Source organism: Amphiura filiformis, chromosome 18 (genome assembly GCF_039555335.1).
Source record: "Amphiura filiformis chromosome 18, Afil_fr2py, whole genome shotgun sequence".
NCBI classification, from domain to species: Eukaryota; Metazoa; Echinodermata; class Ophiuroidea; order Amphilepidida; family Amphiuridae; genus Amphiura; species Amphiura filiformis.
In genome coordinates, this window is record NC_092645.1 from 12,665,860 (window position 1) to 12,685,430 (window position 19,571).

At 38.0% G+C, this 19,571-nt stretch overlaps 1 pseudogene; it reads right to left on the reverse strand.

The window, feature by feature from the left end:
* The window catches only part of LOC140139873 (WD repeat-containing protein 76-like), a 30,584-nt pseudogene that overhangs the window by 4,470 nt on the left and 6,543 nt on the right, over positions 1-19,571 (reverse strand).

The following is a 19,571-nucleotide window of genomic DNA, read 5'->3' on the forward strand; positions in this document are numbered from 1 at the left end:
TTAGGTGCGCTGATTACAAGGCCTAGATCTGCTGCTGCAGTTGCAGTCCTAGTAAGCTGTGACTGGGCCCGGTCTATGGAAGATTCCAGCAGGGCAATATCATCAGCAAAATCCAGGTCATTCAGCATCTTGGCAGGATACCTGCTTGACCGAAGTGGGTAAGTAACAATTCCAGCGTCAATTCCAGAAGTTGATTTCATCAGAAGGTAGTCTACCAGGATAATAAACAGGAATGGTGCCAACACATCACCCTGAAGCACTCCAGTTGTTACTTGGAAAGGCTCTGAGATACTGCCATCTACCATAACGGCACTATTGGAGTCTTTGTAGAGCACCTGGATGGCATTGACCACAACCTTTGGTATTCCATAATGCCGCAGCACTGAAAACATGACGGACCTGTTGATGGAGTCGAAGGCTTTTTTTTTTTCCACAAAAGTGACTGTTAAGGGAAGTTGGTACTCCTTGAAGCCTTCCATGATCCTCCTCAAAATGTGTATTTGCTGAGCACAGCTGCGACCAGATCTAAAGCCAGCCTGGTTGCTTCTCAATAAAGGATCAATGTGGGGTCGGATCCTGTTCAGAAGGATCTTGTTGTACACTTTTGCGGCAATGGACATAAGCGAAATACCACGGTAGTTTGTCATGAGAGAGAGGTCACCTTTCTTTGGTAGAGGAATGATTACATTCAGTAACCCATTGACGTGGTGGTGTCAGCGTTGAGAATACTTCCATACAGAATTCGAGAATCATATCAATCATGCTATCCCTCCTCCCTGAAGTGCTTCTGCAGTTATAGCACAGTCCAATCCTGCTGCCTTGTTGGTCTTCATGGCTGCTATTGCTTTGACTACTTCTTCACGAGTTGGGGGCTCAGTGATAATAGGAAGATCTTCAACAGCTGGTGCAGGAAGTTCTGAAGCTGCTGTGCCACTGTCGTTGTTAAGGAGTGAGCTAAAATATTCCTTCCATTCCTCAAGCAGTTCATGGTCACTGGTTGGAGCTGATCCATCTCTCTTTTGACTTTCACCCCTTTCCTTGAGTTCTTCCCAGAAAGCGAGTGTATAATTTTCCAGGTGGTGGTATAATTCCCCATCTCGTCGGCCAGCTTCAGGTCTTCCATCTGCTTATTGAGGGTAGCAAGCTCATCAGATTTATAGGAGTTGTTAAGGCTGGTGTTCAAGTTTCTCCATCTTTCTCTAGATTGACGAGACTTTGAAATGGAGTACCGCTTTTTGGCCTCATCCCTTTCAAGTTTAAGTCTGATGGTTGCATCTGATACCCAACTTGGTAGTCCGCATGGCTCTTGCTTTCCAATAATAGTGTCCAACATAGTGCGCTATGTACGCCAGTGTGTGCGACTGTGCATGCATAATGCGGAAGTGATTCCAACCATGACAACTCACTCGTGATTGGTTAGTATTATAATAATTATTATTGTATTTAAGGTAGTGCGTTCGGATTGTTGTTTGAAATATGCGATATACGATTGTGGTTGGATCGTGCACGGCTGTTAAAAGCTGTGTTCATTCAATTGAAATTTCTAGTATAGATACCCAGGGGTCCCAGGTTCAAATGGTCAAGGACAATTTTTTTTCTTCTTTTTCCTTGGCCTACTCGAGGAAAGAATAAATAACTTACTTTACTGTTGACAAGATCTGGGCGCCTTTCAGTACATCACCGCTTTCGGTACAGGTGAATATCCTGCAATTAAAAGAGTCATTATAAATAATTATATTAGGTAAAACAATAGTGATTTTACCATTTACATTGAACTTAAAGGATAGTGTAGGAATTCACCAGTCGTGGGGAAGTACGTATATTAGAAATACGCGAACGGGGCCTACATCCCTTTTGGGTCCGAGTTCTTCTTGATCTGGAGAAACACACAATCGAAAGGCGATGAGACAACATATTTTAATTAAGACTGTCGATGTACCACTACTTTATTTCTGTGGGCGCCAAGAACAATCACGCAGATCATCTTGGCCCGAGCCTTAGTGTTTAATAAGACGAGTTCTCAGTGTTACTTCTTTTGCCTATGGAAATCATGCCATTTTTAAGACTTGTTAACACCTACATGGTTAACTGTCAACTCCCGACTACCAACTCACTTTTTGGTCACAGTGCTAGCACACTCCTGGCTCGCTACTGAATAGCAACAGACCCTTAGCTAAAGTCTTAAACAGAGGGAGTATGAGTTTTGAATACAATAGCCAACTGGGTAACTTCCATTTGAAATACTAACTCCAGTTGTGGAAGATATAGGTTAATCCATAATACAGGGGGAGTATGTGATTCAAAATTAATAACCCTGACCAATTACATTTGAAAAACATACACCCCCTACAGAAGATATTTCCAAAATTTTCCACAGGGGTAGTGTGGATTTCATCTGGAATAGCCCAATGTTGCTCAGAGTTTGCTATTGGGCTATTCGAAAGTTGAAATTTCATATACACCCCCTATAAAAGACATGACCTTAATCTCCCATACACAGAGGGTGTAGATGTCAAATGGAGTCGCTTATATAGGTAACCCTATTTGAAATTCACACTCCCTATGCGGGAGAATAAGATCATGTCTTCCATAGGCAGTGTATGGTTTTCAATTGGAATATCCCATTCCTCCCACACAACGATTCTGTTAGCTTCCCAGCATATGTCTGTACCCATTTTGATCTGTGAAGCAAAAAGTTTAGAACACATGACATGTGACCTCATTGCCCGGCAATATGCGCACGAATTATGGTAATTTTCAATGTTCTTGCAGTGTGCATACACATCATAGTTTGCTCAGGGCATGTGCATTTTAAATCGCCCACCACATTTCATATAGTACACGAAAACCATTGAACAGGGTAGCGGTTCTTTCAAGCATATCGATAGACCAGTCCCTAGCCTTTGTTGATAAACAATGATGTCAAGTGGTGTATAGCCTGAGGTTCCATGTTACTAGAACCTTAAGGGGGTACTACACCCCTAGCCAATTTTGTGTCTATTTTGCATTTTCTCAAAAATTATAGCGCATTGGTGACAATTAAGATATGTATATTATAGTAGGCCAGCAGATTGAGACTCATTTTAGGGGTGAAGTGGCAACTACCGTCCTGCCAGCTAATTTTGGTATTTTTGGAAAGTATGGGTCCTTACCATCTCCCAGATATAAAATTGCCCAAAATATCTGTGGGGAACATGCTGAAATGAGCGTCATCAAAATGGCCACCAAATTTTAGCACACCATACTGGAAATGACCTTATTTCATTAGTTTATCAAACATTTGAGTTACTTAAGGTCAGATATGTTATATATTTACTTCGCAAACATTATTTACTTACCTACAGTTGATCTAGACACATTGGAACATTAGAAATGATAGAGGGCGCTTTCAATATGGCTGCCAATTAGCCAATTATTAATTTTACATGATTTATTTAGAACAAAACATGACAAAAACGATCTTTTAAATTAAACTAACATTGATATATACTGCAGATGTTTGTCAGGTAGTATAATGCTCTATTTCCCCCAAACGAACTATTTTACTGGCCACGGATGTTGTTTTATAACAAATGACGTCATCAAAATGGCCGCCCAAAATTTCAAATTTTAGCACACCATACTGGAAATGACTTTATTTCATTAGTTTGTCAAACATATATCCAATTCGTAAAATTATCTACTTATCTACAGTTGATCTAGACACATTGTAACATTATAAATGATAGAGGGCGCCTTCAATATGGCCGCCAATTAGCAAATTATGAGCTTCCCTGCTCAATGCCTGTTGATGCGCAGGGTCTGAATCTTGTTGTTTCTGTCTGCATCAGTTTCTTCTTGCCTACGCCAAAAAATGACGACACTGTGTCGTAGCCAGTGAGAAAGTGGACTGCAGGTAATACACCACAAACTGTTGACAATTTGACAATAGCAATGTGAATGGGAATCATTCTCCGCTGGTTAATGGTTTTAGTAATCCTTCCAGTCTGCATCCAAATTTCAAGCACTGCTCAGCATCCGTGGCATGTAATGTACTAAGAGAACCATTACATCAGTGTCTGGTGATTGAATGATTATCCCTCCAATTGCATTCATGGAATTCATTTTCTTGTCAAAGTCCATTGAATGGAGCTCATGGGGAAAACAACTTTTAAACTTCAACCAAATCTGCAGATATCACACATTTGGTTGTAAGAGCAGATGTGTAGCCTAACCATTTGCCATTTGTGACTTGTTGGATGACAATCCCATAAATGATTTCCATATGGAAGTGGTCGAGCCCCTTCAACCGGATACTTGTGTTTGCCGTTGTCCTTGTCTGCTGGCCCTCTTTCACCTTTTGGCGATGTTTCCTCATCATAGCGGTCAAATACAACATGTACCTCTTGTGCAGTTTCAAGCAACTTTGTAATGTTCTTGCGGAAGGCTTCTGCAACGCCTTGGAAGTTCTGTATATTATGTTAAACATTCATGAGTCATAAGTCACTCATCATCATTCGCCTTTATCCACAGCATTCAACAGGGAATTGCTGATTTCAAAAATAGCTACTAGACCACTGCCTAAATCGACTAGTAATTCAGGTTGTGACTCTACGTCGAATGGATCTGTCCTGTTATCTCCCATATGCCCCATATGCTTAAGCATTTGCTGGGTATGGGCTTCATCCTTTGTCATCATTGCTGGTTTTGTTTGTTCATGTGACTTTGTTGTGGTTGACTTTGTGCCACTGCGAAGTTGCATTGTACCACTATATTGATCAAGAAGGTGGCATGTCCATCGAAGCACATCAGATCCCCTTATTGTCAGGCAAATGATGGCACTATCACTCTTGGTATCCTTAATGATGGTGGAATCCACTCCCATGTCGCTTCATATGCCCGTAATGTTCGTTATTCCCCATCTGGTCAGTCTCGGCAATTTCATCCAGCTTTCTTAGCTAGAAAGATTTTACAACGCAACTGTAAAAAGCTGCACGCGGTTGTGTGTAGTGGTTGTGTATGGGGTGTATAGGTGTTTGCCAGCAAACGGGGACACACACACTCGCACTTCACATTCAAACCGAGGACCACTCTGCAATGTGAGACCGTCCTTGGTTTCTGGAGGTCTGCAAACGACCGCAAATGCATGTACAGTGTGTCCCAATAACAAAGAGGCCCCTCATTGCGCCCTCTTTTTCTCCTATTTCAGAAAAGTTGATCAAGTATATGTTGGTATATAATGCAGCCTTTACCCGTTAGCTTAAATAAACGGAAACAATTATTTCGGCTAATAACTTTTAAAGAAATGTATCCGTTCCGTTTGGATTATACGTGAATGTGTATAGGGGATGTGAGTGAGTGGGGTGTATGGGGTGGGGGTGAGGAGTGGGGGGGGGGTGTCTGTCTGGCAACCTTGTTGTATTTTATTAGTTTGCAACTTTAATTGTAAATAGTGCGATTACAGTTTTTAAGTATGTATATTGTCGTTATCATCCAAATAATAGTTAAGCTAAACATTTTAATAATCCCATAATCAGATATTGGTTAATAAATAATATAATGTGCAAATTGAAATAGTTTATATGGGATAAATAGAGCATTATACCATATACCAAACATCTGCAAAGTATATAAATATCATATTAAGTAAAAGGGAGTAAGTTTTGCCATGTTTTATCTGTTTAAATCATGTGAACTTCATAATTGGCTAATTGGCGGCCATATTGAAAGCGCCTCTATCATTTCTGATGTTCCTATGTGTCTAGATTAATTCTAGATAAGTAAGGTATGTTTACAAATTGATTATATAACATATTGGAACTTTAAGTAACTCAAAATGTTTCAAAAACTAATGAAATAAAGCCATTTCCAGTATGGTGTGCTAGAATTTGTAATTTTGGGTGCCATTTTGATGACGTCATTCCAGCATGTTCCCCACAGATATTTTGGGCAATTTTATATCTGGGAGATGGTGAGGACCCATACTTTACAAAAATACTAAAATTAGCTGGTAGGACGGTAGTTGCCAGTTCCCCTTTTTAGAGCAGTTTTTGGCCATTCTCTCTTCACCTATAGGGGCAAGGACTACAACTACTGCAATGAAAATTCAGCAACTCAAGGCAAGTAGTTATTGATTTATTGATCAAATATTGGTTTTCCCTCATTTTTGGCTGTAACTCCACTAAGTGTTGTCTGTGCTAAAATAAAATTTCCATTGCAGTAGTTGTAGTCCTTGCCCCTATAATATACATATCTAACTTGTCATCAATGCTCTATAATTTTTGAGAAAAATGCAAAAATAGGCACAAAATTGGGCAGGGGTGTAGTACCCCCTTAAGATCATAAGCCTGGTCACTTATAACCACTGAGCTGTGCATTGAACCTAAAAATAAAAAAAGGACAGAATATCATGTTACCTGTGATTTTCTCTAGCTAGCTTTCTTGATTTCCAAACTACGGTGACATCGGACCCCTGGTCATGAGCATGACATATGAGCTACATCACAAATTTTGTGTCTTATCTAGCACCAATAATCTTCATGCATGGCAGTGACGTAGTGTGGGTCATCATATTAGGGGGGTGCAGCGACCATGATTGGGGGCAGCGGGTCTGATGGGGGGGGGTTGGATGGCACAAGCAGTTTTTTGGCACTTTTCCTATGGGATTTTATAAATTTTGTAATCGATTGGAGGCATGCCTCCCCCCCGTGCCCCTATGACGCTTCTTCACTGATGCATGGGTCCCCTCCCACAGCCCATGATGTAATCAATAATTATGCACTGACCTTATCTTGTCATCACCTGATGTTGTGAGTATTTTGCTTCCTGTGATTGGCGAGAAATAAGCTGACGAGACGACTTTGAAGTGAGGAAGACTGACGATTGGTTTGCTCCTGCCATTCTCCTTCATGTTACGCATATCCCATAATGCAACAGTTCTAATGACAGGAAAAATGGAATGAAATTAAGGTTAGCGAGTTTGAAATATTCATTTTCTGATCAAATTATTTATTAACTGTAAGTCTGTGCAATTACTTTTTGTGCAGTAGTTGGGCAAAGAAATCTTATCATATTTCATGATCTTTTTATGACATTTCCAGACATCAGAGCATTGCACACACACCCTACCACGTTTTCACACAGAAAGAAGGCAGGATTCCCCTCGCTAAGCGCGCGCCTCAGGAAAGCTCGGTCATAAAACGGATGGATTATATGCATCAGTGATACACCCTGCCTTTTGTAGTGGTCCATGACGAATGGGAAGATTTACTCTTGACTACGGCTCATCGCACAACCCAGGAAAGCGCTCCTAATTTAAGTGGCTAATTGCAGTGTTATAATCACACAGGATTTTAACAAAAGAAGGCTAGCGCAGGAAAGCTGCAGGATGGTGCACACCTTCCTGTGTAAGGGAATTTCAAAAAGAGCTCTACCTGACTTGCCTTTCTTCACCTGGAGTGTTGAGTCATAATTTGAAGAAGAAAAGTTATATATTTCTCTCAAAGGACACGACTGGCCTGTTGTAAATGTAACAGACAGACATACAGATAATTCTACATACCTATCACTACTTGCTGTAACAAAGTAATGTTTCTTCACAGGGTGGACCACAGATAATTCTACATACCTATCACTACTTGCTGTAACAAAGTAATGTTTCTTCACAGGGTGGACCACAGATAATTCTATATACCTATCACTACTTGCTGTAACAAAGTAATGTTTCTTCACAGGGTGGACCACAGATAATTCTACATACCTATCACTACTTGCTGTAACAAAGTAATGTTTCTTCACAGGGTGGACCACAGATAATTCTACATACCTATCACTACTTGCTGTAACAAAGTAATGTTTCTTCACAGGGTGGACCACAGATAATTCTACATACCTATCACTACTTGCTGTAACAAAGTAATGTTTCTTCACAGGGTGGACCACAGATAATTCTATATACCTATCACTACTTGCTGTAACAAAGTAATGTTTCTTCACAGGGTGGACCACAGATAATTCTACATACCTATCACTACTTGCTGTAACAAAGTAATGTTTCTTCACAGGGTGGACCACAGATAATTCTACATACCTATCACTACTTGCTGTAACAAAGTAATGTTTCTTCACAGGGTGGACCACAGATAATTCTACATACCTATCACTACTTGCTGTAACAAAGTAATGTGTCTTCACAGGGTGGACCACAGATAATTCTACATACCTATCACTACTTGCTGTAACAAAGTAATGTTTCTTCACAGGGTGGACGATACTGTCTTCACATTCCTGTCATGAACTTCAAAGACCTGCTTAGGATTGGACCTGAAAAAGACCACAGAAGATAAATGAATATATTTGCCACACTGACTTAGTTGTTAATCTCAATGATACTTTTTTTAAATATTAATAACATAGAAAATGTTAAGTTATTGTCTAGTACATGAACATGGTTAGATGGTCCACTGTTGTTAGACTGCTATCTGCAGTTGCTGGTATAGTGTGAGAATACATGTTTTACCTTGTTTTACATTGTTTGATTTGATGGCAATTGCCCATATCATGCACATACATTCAGTCATTCAGCTAATTGTTACTTTATTCATCCTATAGGGCTTAGGCAGGCAGCTGTGTAGGGAGTGTTTTACACACCCAAATTTGCACACCCAGTTTTTGCCTACACAGCCTATATTAACTTGTACACAAATCTTAAATATACACACCCAAGTTCTTGAATTTACACACACAAACTTTCAAATCCTGCCTAAGACCCTGTTCCCCCGTCAAAGGAAGAAGTGTTCTCATGTTTCCTTACCTTTTCCTGGTATCAACCACAGCAAGAAAACCCAGTCTATTATTCTGTGAGACCAGGAGCTGTGACCCATCTGGTGTGAGGAAATCAAAACCAGTTATCCAGATATCGTCGTCATCTGGAGTAGCATACACCTGCAAAGAGAGGAGAAACGGTGTTAGCAGGCCTGTAGCTAGGAGGGTGCAGCCCCCCCAAATGCTAAAGGCCCAAAAAGTCCCCTTTCTTGACCCAAAAAATCTCATTTACGAGTGTAGTGAGCGAAAAAATAGAGGTTTTTTATGCCTTTTTTGTCCAAAAATGTCCAAATCCGCCCCAGTCCAAAAAGGTCACAATTTCGAAAAAATAAATCCCGGCTACGGACCTGGGTGTTAGACTCCAGTGCATTGGTGTCTGGCAATGGGCTATTCCACTTAAAATCCACACTACCCCTGTGGAAGATTGAAGAAATATCTTCCACAGGGGAGTATGAATTTCAAATAGAAAGAACACATAAGCAGTTCAATTTGAAACTCATCCTCTTTCTGCATGGAAGATTCAGGTTGAATCTTTCTCAGAGGGTGTATAAAATTCAAAGTGCTGCCTAATGTGTTCATTCGATTTGAAATTCATACTCCCCCTGTGGAAGTTTCAATTTTAAACTCACTCTCCCTCAGTGGAAGATACTTGTTGAATCATCAAAAGAACATAATGTGTGACACGATCTGGTCCATGGGGGCCACAGGCGGCAATTTTGAAACTGAGATACAAGATCATTTCCATCAACTTAATGGAATGATTATCATAGCACTGGAAACTTACCTCATCAAAACTCCCGTCTCAAAGTCTCCGCAAGATCTAACAGTGCCATCATAGCTTGCTGAGTATATCTTATTGAGGTTATCCGTGCAAATTGTAAGACGTTAACTGGTCTGGTGTGAGGCTCAAATAAATGTACACCATCTTCACTGTGACCTTGTGCTTCCTGCAACAACAACAAGAATTAGTAGAGAACTGTAACCTGCTAAACTGTATGACCTACAAAGTAAAAGACTCACAGTGTCAACACCCTGTATTATAAATATTTTTTTCATAGCTCCATACTCTGTTGGTGAAATCAATATTCTATTGTTGACATAGATAAAGAAAGTTTACATGTGTGATCGAATATTCAATACAAGCACCTGGATTTTAGGTGAATGGGCTTTTTTTTTTTTTTTATATAATTGTAATTCTCAAAATTAAATATATCACAATTTTAACTTGCGATTTAAAAATCGTTACGCCAAAAATGCTGTAAAAATGTATCCAGAGCCGAATTTCCTTGTAATAGCAACACCATATGGGATACTAGAGCATGCGCAAATCATTACAATTTGTAGAATAGAACTTGGTCGTGTCTCACATGATAGTCGTACTATGCTTAGCCTGAGTCGCTCGGCCTATCTCGAACAAAATCGCTATGTGTAGCTATTGAAAAACGAGAGGATTCGCCGTACTATCACAGCAATTTTTGATACAAAGATATAGGGATGATGACGCTGTGAGACTATTTGTTTGTCACACAAACCAACCAACACTTATCTTGAGCACTACCTGCCGATCTAACATATTGCCTCTGATTGGTCAATTACATAATATCTTTCCTTTAATCACCAATCAGAATGGAGCTTTGCAAATAATTCACCCCATTTTTTTTTTGCGTGGAGAAATTATTCTAACAATGTTGCTGATTGGTCCAATTTATATTATGACAACTTGCTTTTGGCCAATCAGCAGGAGTTCTCATGGGTTAAAAACATGAATGAAGCAAGCAAGGGAGTTCTGAAATATTCCAATTCTCGCCTTATTTGTAAACAGGCTTTATTTTAATTAGGTATGTGCAGCTCTTAGCTTTATTTTTTATAACAACTGAAACTCTCAGTGTAAGTCCTCGTCTTCTGGCAAAAGTTTGGAAATCCTGTTCGTCAAACCTTCAAATTCCGACTCCAAACACTTTGAATTATAAGCACTATTTTTGAACAACAATAATTGTCACATTATGTCACAAGATTCATCCCATAACTCAGTGTATAATATGATGCAATTATAATAATCATGCATTAAAAATATTTCTCAACTCAAGATATTATGTGACCTGCTACCACGAAACAAGTGTTAAGTCCCAAGTTGGTTGTTTTTACATGCCCTAGCTCAAGCCACTAGTATGTCTGTATGTCCTTAGTGAATGGGGACCCAATGGGCCACTCTCGAAGGACATACTAATGGTTTGTACAGGTGCATGGCAAACAAAGAACATCAACTCAGTCGTCAGCCAGGGTGTCTTGAGTCTACCAACTGGCAACTTAATGCTCATTTCGTGGTATCAGGTCACATATATGCAATTTTGTGAAATCAATAATCAAGTGATTTATCAATCTATCATTGTCTATCTGTCAATCATTTTAAATCAATCATTTAAATCAATCAATCAACCATTCAATGAAGCATGCAACCAAGCATCAATCATTTAACCAACCAATCAATCAATTACCTATCCAATCAATCAATTAATCAATACTTACCACATCCCACATTCCAATCTTTCCCCATTTGTCTCCAGCACAAGCCAAAACCTTCCTCTTGGATGGATGTATGGCGACAGAGAAGATGCGATCCTTGGTTACCTTGGCAACCCTCTCAGGTGCAAGCCTCATCTTGTGAAAAGCTTTGCAGAATGTTTGTAGATCAGAAGATTTTGGCACTGATGGTTTGGGAGATTTTGCTAAGTCTCTCATTGTTTTGACAAAAGCTGTTGAGTATTTCTCCCTACTCTCCTCCGGTACGTTCATAGAGACCATTTCAATGGCCTCAGAGGGCTGCCTCTAAATTATATAAAAACAACCAAAAAACAATAGTGTTTCATTGACATTATCAACAATGGGTTATTCCAGTTGAAATCCTAACACCCATAATGGAAAATATATTTGTGATCTTCCACACAGGAAGTGTGAATTTCAAATGAGGTTACCTGAGTGGGTAACTGACTGTAATTCCATTTGAAATCTACACCCACTTGTACAGAAGATTTAGGCATAGACTATGAAGACATGGGCGGTCATCTGTCGCATATCCTTTGAAGCTATGATCGTCTCGCCTGAACACAAAGACAAGATAGTCTTCAAACCTGCCACTGAATCGATTTACCATAAAAAAAGGTCAATAACTCAACTCTCGTCCACTCAATTGCATTAAAAACTTTGCATTAATCAGTCGCAAACCAATGGAATGTTGTGCCCTGAGTCTCCCTGCATGCATGACGTTGAGACCAGGGCTTAGATAATGCAAGTTAAACTCATTCAATATCTATGTCAGAGTTACAGATATTGTGGGATAAATTGCAATGGTGAATATATGTTTTTACCATGGCAAACTATAATTGTTTTATAATAATTGATTAAAACTTCGTGATCCACATTTCGTGATCCACAGCCTCATCCCTCCACTTTACTCTGGCTACATAATGTTTATGAACCAAAAATTTCTTGCAGATTAATTTGTTTAGCAAAAATATCGCCAAATTTTGTTCTGGTATACCAGAACGAAATTACAACAGTGGCCTATGGAGCAGAGTAATACACTAAATCATGCAAACTCACAAACGCAAAATCGGAATCAACTGAAATTTTGGGAATAAGCTTTTTTCGCGGATATCTACTGAAAAATAATCATAAAAAGAGGATGCTAGGATCACAAAATCCTCCTTTAATGTGAAACTTATAAGAATTACAATACACATGACTGTCAAGTCTTCACAGTCTATGAATAGGGTCATGTTTTCTATAGGGGATGTATGGATTTTAACTGGAATAGCCCCATGCCAGTATTTCTCAGAATTGCAAAAACCAAATATTTTGATCACATAACATCAAGACAAGATGATTGCACTGTGAGCATCCACCATGTTTTTATTAACCGTAAAAAGGGGCTGGATATATTTTTCACTGACAGAAGTTGGATCTAAAATGATTTACTGGATCTGTTACTTAATTTTGAAAAGACTCAAGGAAAACAGGGAGAATTACATCTAAGACCAAGAAAAACATAACCAGAAACAAACAGCGGAAAACTAAAGCGGCAAACTGGTATATCGGTTCTTCTTACATATTTTCTCTCAGGCTGAACTACTTCTGGTAATGGTGGAAGTGGTGAGCCCCCGGGATCGATGCGCTGAATACGAAGTGACCTCGGTCTCCTTGGTAACACTTCTTTGGGTGTCGGTTCTCTGATAAAAATAAAAAACACCAAAATGATTTTTGAATTAAATGGTATTGTTACACTTTGAAGTTTTTAAGCTGAATTTTGAATATACACAACTTGAAATACAAGTCCCCAAGCCTGCCATCCCCTTTGTAGCAAACACACTATCCATTAACAGCTTGCTTCCCGGTTTTGTGAATGATTTAAATGACGTTAATTGGTCTGTTGATGACACTCTGCCTGTGAATGAAGCATGGGACTCATTTGTAAGTAAGTTTACCAAGGTTTGTGACAGCCATGTTCCTATTAAAACTATCAGATTTAAGGACAACATTTGTCCTTGGTTAGAAAACCGTGATGATATTTTTACGAAAATGCATGACAGGGATTATCATCACAAAAAAGCAATTAATGGTGCTGCTGGAAATAAACATTGGGATGAATATAAAATTCTCAGAAATCAAGTAAATAAGATGATGAAAGATGCAAAGAGAGACTATTTCACCAATGAAATCAATAGCTCTGCTGGAGATACAAAGAAAATGTGGAAAACACTTAAAGAATTGCTTCCAAGTAAGAAAGGTAGTGCTGCCACATGCACTCTTCCGTCAACATCTAAGGGAGATCTTAACTTAGCTAACGATTTTAATGAACATTTCACGAACATTGGTATGTCAAATTCTTGTGATGTAAATAATAACAACTCAAATAATGTTCGAAGGTATGGTGTTGACACTAAGTTTAAATTTATTGAGATCACAAATGCGGAAGTTATGGACGAACTCAATTCTCTCTCGCCAAAGAAAGCTAGTGGATTAGACGACATATGTGTAAAACTTCTCAAATATGGTAAAGAAGCTGTTGTTCCTATCCTTTGTAAGATATTCAATATGTCTCTTAAACAAGGTTGCTTCCCAGATGATTTAAAGATAGCTCGTGTCATTCCCATTTATAAAGGTAGTAATCAAGATGAGTTTTCCAACTACAGGCCCATTTCTATCTTACCTGTGTGCTCTAAGCTACTGGAAAAGATTGTACATAGTCAGTTATATAATTATGTCACCGATAACAATATTTTGTACAAAGGTCAATCTGGTTTTCGTAAACAACACTCCACCTGTACAGCTCTCCTTAAAACGATTGATAAATAAAGTACAGATATAGATAATGGTAATTATGTTGGAGCAGTCTTTGTAGATTTAAGTAAAGCCTTTGACATGGTAAATCATAAACTGCTTATTCAAAAGATGCACGCATTGGGTGTTAAAGATAATGAAAGAAAATGGTTTGAAACATATCTCACCAAACGCACCCAATATGTCTCTATTAATAATTCCATTTCTGTGCCCCATGTTATATCATCAGGAGTTCCACAAGGCTCTATACTTGGGCCACTTTTATTTCTTTTATTTATTAACGACATGCCAAATGATCTAAAACATTCAGTTGTTGACATGTATGCCGGCGATACCTTGATTTATGTTTGTAGTAAAGATGTTAAGGAAATAGAGAATAACCTAAATGAAGATCTTAATACACTCTGTAAATGGTTTGATAATAATCTTATGAAAGCAAATGTGAAGAAAACAAAAGTTATGTTACTTGGTACACCTGTTAAAACTAGTAAAATTAATCATGTTAAAGTGTATATGAATAATGTTGAGATTGAAAATGTCACATGTTTTAAATATCTTGGTGTTCAAATTGATGTTAACTTGAAATGGAAAGAGCAGATCAACAATATTTGTCGTAAAAGTGTGTACAAGTCTTGCAGTCATGAGAAGAGTTAAGCCGTTTGTCCCGAGAAGTTCACTGATTACTATATACAACACTATGGTTTTACCACATTTTGATTATGCAATTACTATTTGGAGTAGCTGCAGTGTAATAAACTTAAATAAGCTTCAAAAACTCCAAAACACGGCAATGCGAATTATACTAAGTGTACCATACAGAACTCATATAAACGACATGTTACGTACTTTAGGCTTCATGAATATAAGAGACCATATTATTTTCTTAACTGGATGTATGATGTTTAAAGTTAAAAATGAAATTGCACCCTCCTACCTCAATGATCTGTTTCGTCCAGTTAATATCATTCATTCTGTTAACACTAGAGGTAGTGTAAATGGCGATCTATATGTTCCAAAGTGCAATACAAATTATGGTAAAAGCTCTTTCCAATACAAAGGTAGCGTATTATGGAATGTTATTTCGAAAGATATTCGTCAAGTCAACTCACTAATGCAATTCAAAAAGAAACTTAAAGAAGACCTGAAATTGTAGCACAACTAATTCTGCAGCTCATACATGTCATATGTTTTAAATACTTAGTGTAGCTTTTGAATTATTTTTAATTACAAAAACTTGGTTTTCATGCTGTATAATATTTATATAAGGTATTTTAATGCTGTGTAATATTTATGTAAGCTCAATTTTTTATGGTTTTTAATAATGTATAATCTACGTGTATTTAATGCTTTTATATGTTTGTCTCAGGGCCCTACTGAAAATCAACATTGTAATATTTGTTGAGTAGGTTACCCTGTTTAAATATGGTTAATAAATAAAAGCTGGCTATGCCCCTGACTCTCTCCATGCAAGTGTTGATTGCAGACAACAAGTTTCATATTTTTCTTTCATTCAAAAATTTGAGAATTGAAAATTTTTTGGAATATTATTTGGAATCAGCATGAAAAATACATTAAAATGAGTACAAACACAATTTGGGCGATAGTCTGTATACCTTCCTTGAATCAGTAATTCAGATATGGTCATTTTCACAGTAAAGGGTGTAACTTTTGATTTTTAGGGTCAAAATTTCAAACCACTTAAATATGTTTCTGTTTACTGAAATCATGCATAGAAGCAACTTAAATTCCAGTAAAATAATGTTTCAAGGCTTAAATCTTTTGATTTCTAATAAAAAATTTGACATTTCCATAACATTTTGGTTAAAATCTAAGAAAAAATGTATTTTACATAACCTCCGAAAATTATGACATGAAAGCTGGAATACATGTGAAATCCCATTCCAAAGTAAGTCAACAGATATAAGTTAAATTTTATACCATGTTTTGAGTCATTCCAGCCAAGTTCAATAATTTTGGCACCATACCTCTTAGATTTTGCTCAAATTTGGTATAAAGGTGCATTCAAGTTTAACTAAGATAAGTCCGAAAGGAAAAATTCTAATTCACTTGCGTTTTCTACTTCTGGCTCGTCAAAGATCGTCCGTCAAGGCCAAAAATGGGGCTTTTCTATGTTAAAGAAAATGCAAAGGCACTTTGAATGTGTTATATCTGCTTACATCTACTGCCTATGACCTTCTTTTTTGGTGGATTGGTAAAACTGGTGATACACATGATGAAGAAAAAACAACAAGCTCTGTCATTGCTTTTGTTTATATTTTACGGGGGCCCAAACTTGGCCCCCTGAAAAGTCTCAAAGTTTGACATGTCATTTTTAGAGGCCCAGGGTGATTAAATAAAGACCAATATTAGTGTATATTTGATGTAGTTGCATTCGTTAGTTGCCCAGGGCAAGATTCAGGCACATTTGAAGCTTTTTTGTGACCCCCATAGTCGGACAGGGCCCCCCAATATCGCTCGAGACCATTTTTTGACCAAAATGAACCATTTTCAAGGGGAGAAAATGCAATGTGGGATAGGTGGTAGATTTCTTTAAACTAGATATTCTTAATCTTTGGGACTCAATATTATTAAAGAATCAAAAACTTTTCTAGGGTCTTGCATTATTAGATATGAAATCGCACACTCAAAATGGGCTTAGAGACCGAAAATTAGACCATTTTATCATGGCTCGGAACATAAAGCCATTTAATTTGAACAACTAGTGACAATGAAGGGTGACTAGGTGTTGCTAAATAGCATTTTTGTGTTGTATGTTGATCATTTAAATAGAGTTAAAAGGATTGGATGCATTGGGGTACTTACATTTTTAGATGTGTATGAAGCCTCCGAAACAGGCTTTTTTGGGTATCAGTATATTTTTCAAACATTAACCATAATGTCAAAATTTATTTAATTTATGACATTCTGCACATATCAAGTAATAATTACAATGCAGATATCAGTATGAAACACACCAATTTAGATATGCATAGATGATAATTAATCTTATTGTTGTTTCGGAGGCTTCATTTGTTTCGGAGGCTTCAATTGTTAACGGAAAGTTTGTATTGGGTCCCATTTTCAAACGGTGATATATATCTCCATGATTTAAAAACATGTGACTTGAGGATCTACTTTGCTACATTTTGATAAATAGATTGGATGAGCTCTTTTATTTATATTTGCACAAGCTTGCTGAACCGTTTGTTTCGGAGGCATCAAAAAAGTTAACGGAAAAACGGCTCTTTGAAGTCAAGATTTTATAAAAATTTTAAAAGCTTGCAAATCGACTAATTTTTGTTACCCATTTCAAGTTAAGATAACAACTGTTATGAATCAAGAAGAAGTGAAGAAATAACCAAGAATTATGAACCAAAGCTACACCCACAAAGTTTGTTAACGGAAAATGAAAAAGTCCGGTTCTCAAAAATACAGGGCTGTTCACAATTAAATCTAATGTGGCAGTGTTTACTGAACATATGACTGTACTTTCAGGATAAGAAAAATTATCCATGAACTAACTGAAGAAAACACAGGGTTTTACAAAATGTTACTGTTTTTTATAGTTTTTCAAAATGGCAAAACTGAACGCAGTAACTCCCAAAGCTGATTATGTAGCTGCTAACTAGATGACTTATGTGGCCAAAAATCATGGAATTCTGTGGCTTTATTAGAACACTACGGATCAAAATGTTGAAAATCCAAAGTTACACCCTTTACAGTGAAAATGACCATATATTAAATGTAATGAGGCGTATACAAAGGTATACATTTTCAGAAAGAAAATGATGCAAGGAATCCAACTCGCATAGCAGATTCTAGCACAAATTAACAGCGTTCCAGAAAACCTCAAAATGTTATTTCACTTTACTGTCTCGAGGAAGGTATATGGACTATAAAATTTGTTGACCACCCTTGAAATACCTTTTGAGACCTCTTCTTGATGGGGTTTTCTTTACTGCTGTTCCACTGGCAATAGACAAGTCTTCCTTCGCCTGCAATGTAAATATACAACATTTGGGCTTAGTCCTGAGCCCTAAAACTCACCATTATCTTACCCCAAATCATAACCCTAATCCTAAAGCGATGGAGCAGCGTGGCACACTGGTTAAGGTCTTTGGCTTTGGTGTAAGAGGTCCCGGTTCAATTCCCTTGCAGGACCAACAATAAAATTATTCCCTCTCCCCATGGCTCATCTGGTAATGTAGGGGCAGATGACCCATGACAAAGACCTCGTTACAATCGGTTCCGATCAGGGTGATAAGCCCGATTGTTATCTACACTTGACTGTCCTGTAAAATTCCTGACCACCAGCTATCTCACGGAGACTACCTTCGTTCACCAGGTCACTTGTGCCTGGTCGAAGTTTCTTCAGCGTTATCTCCTAGATTTCAGCTGCTAATGCCTGATATGCTCGACATAAAAAAATATATATAACCCAAACCTATTCTAACCAAACACTGTTCCCCAATATAATTACTGAAAATAAATGAGACTCATAACATGGTGTATTGATATAGAATTTTATTTGCGCAGTTCGGTGCTAATTGGTGCTCCCTTTTGGGAACCTACACATGTGTAAATTAGGGACTTAATTGACATGCGGAGTAACAAAATCCAAATAATTTTCACCAAATATAAGCTGAACAGAGAACAACCTTAATAACTCTCAACCCTTACCCTATCAGGATTTGGCTTATGCCCAACCTAAGACCTCTGGGACACACCGTCATCATCCCTATATCTTCGTGTTAAAAATTGCCGTGATAGTACGATGAATCCTCACGTTTTTCAACAACTACGCATGGTGATTTTATTCGAGATAGGCCGTGCAACTCAGGCTAAGCATACAATTTGAGATTTTGAGCGCCTGCCACCCTGTTTCTATTCTATGTTTTACGATTTTCGCATGATCAATATATGGCTGGCCGTAACCGCCACAACGTGGAGCTGCTACGCGTAGCTTACTTTTCGCTTCGCGGAGCTAAATTGACCAATCATGTTAGATCTTTTCATTACCCGGAGCCAGTGGATGCATCCTCGTTCCAGAGAGAGAAAACTCTTGCCAAAATTAATGTTTACTATGGGGATTTTAAATGAATCGATTGTAAATAAACCACGACCAGTTGTACAGGATCAATACCATTGTTTGATTAGGGGTGGTGCAATAATTATGTGTACCCCGGGGTGAATTATAGGGGGGCAAAGATTTTTGGCAGGCCAGAAGGGGGGGCAAGCATTTTTTGGCAGGTCAAAAGGGGGTCAAGCGATTTTTGGCAGGTCGAAAGGGGGGCAAGCAATTTTGGCACAGATATTTTGGGTACCGTTTCTACATTACGCCCTAAAAGGCATAGGAAAGCGTTAGGAACACATTCAAATATGCAAAATTTCCTGCTACGCTCTTCGCATTATATGATAAGACAATTATCAGG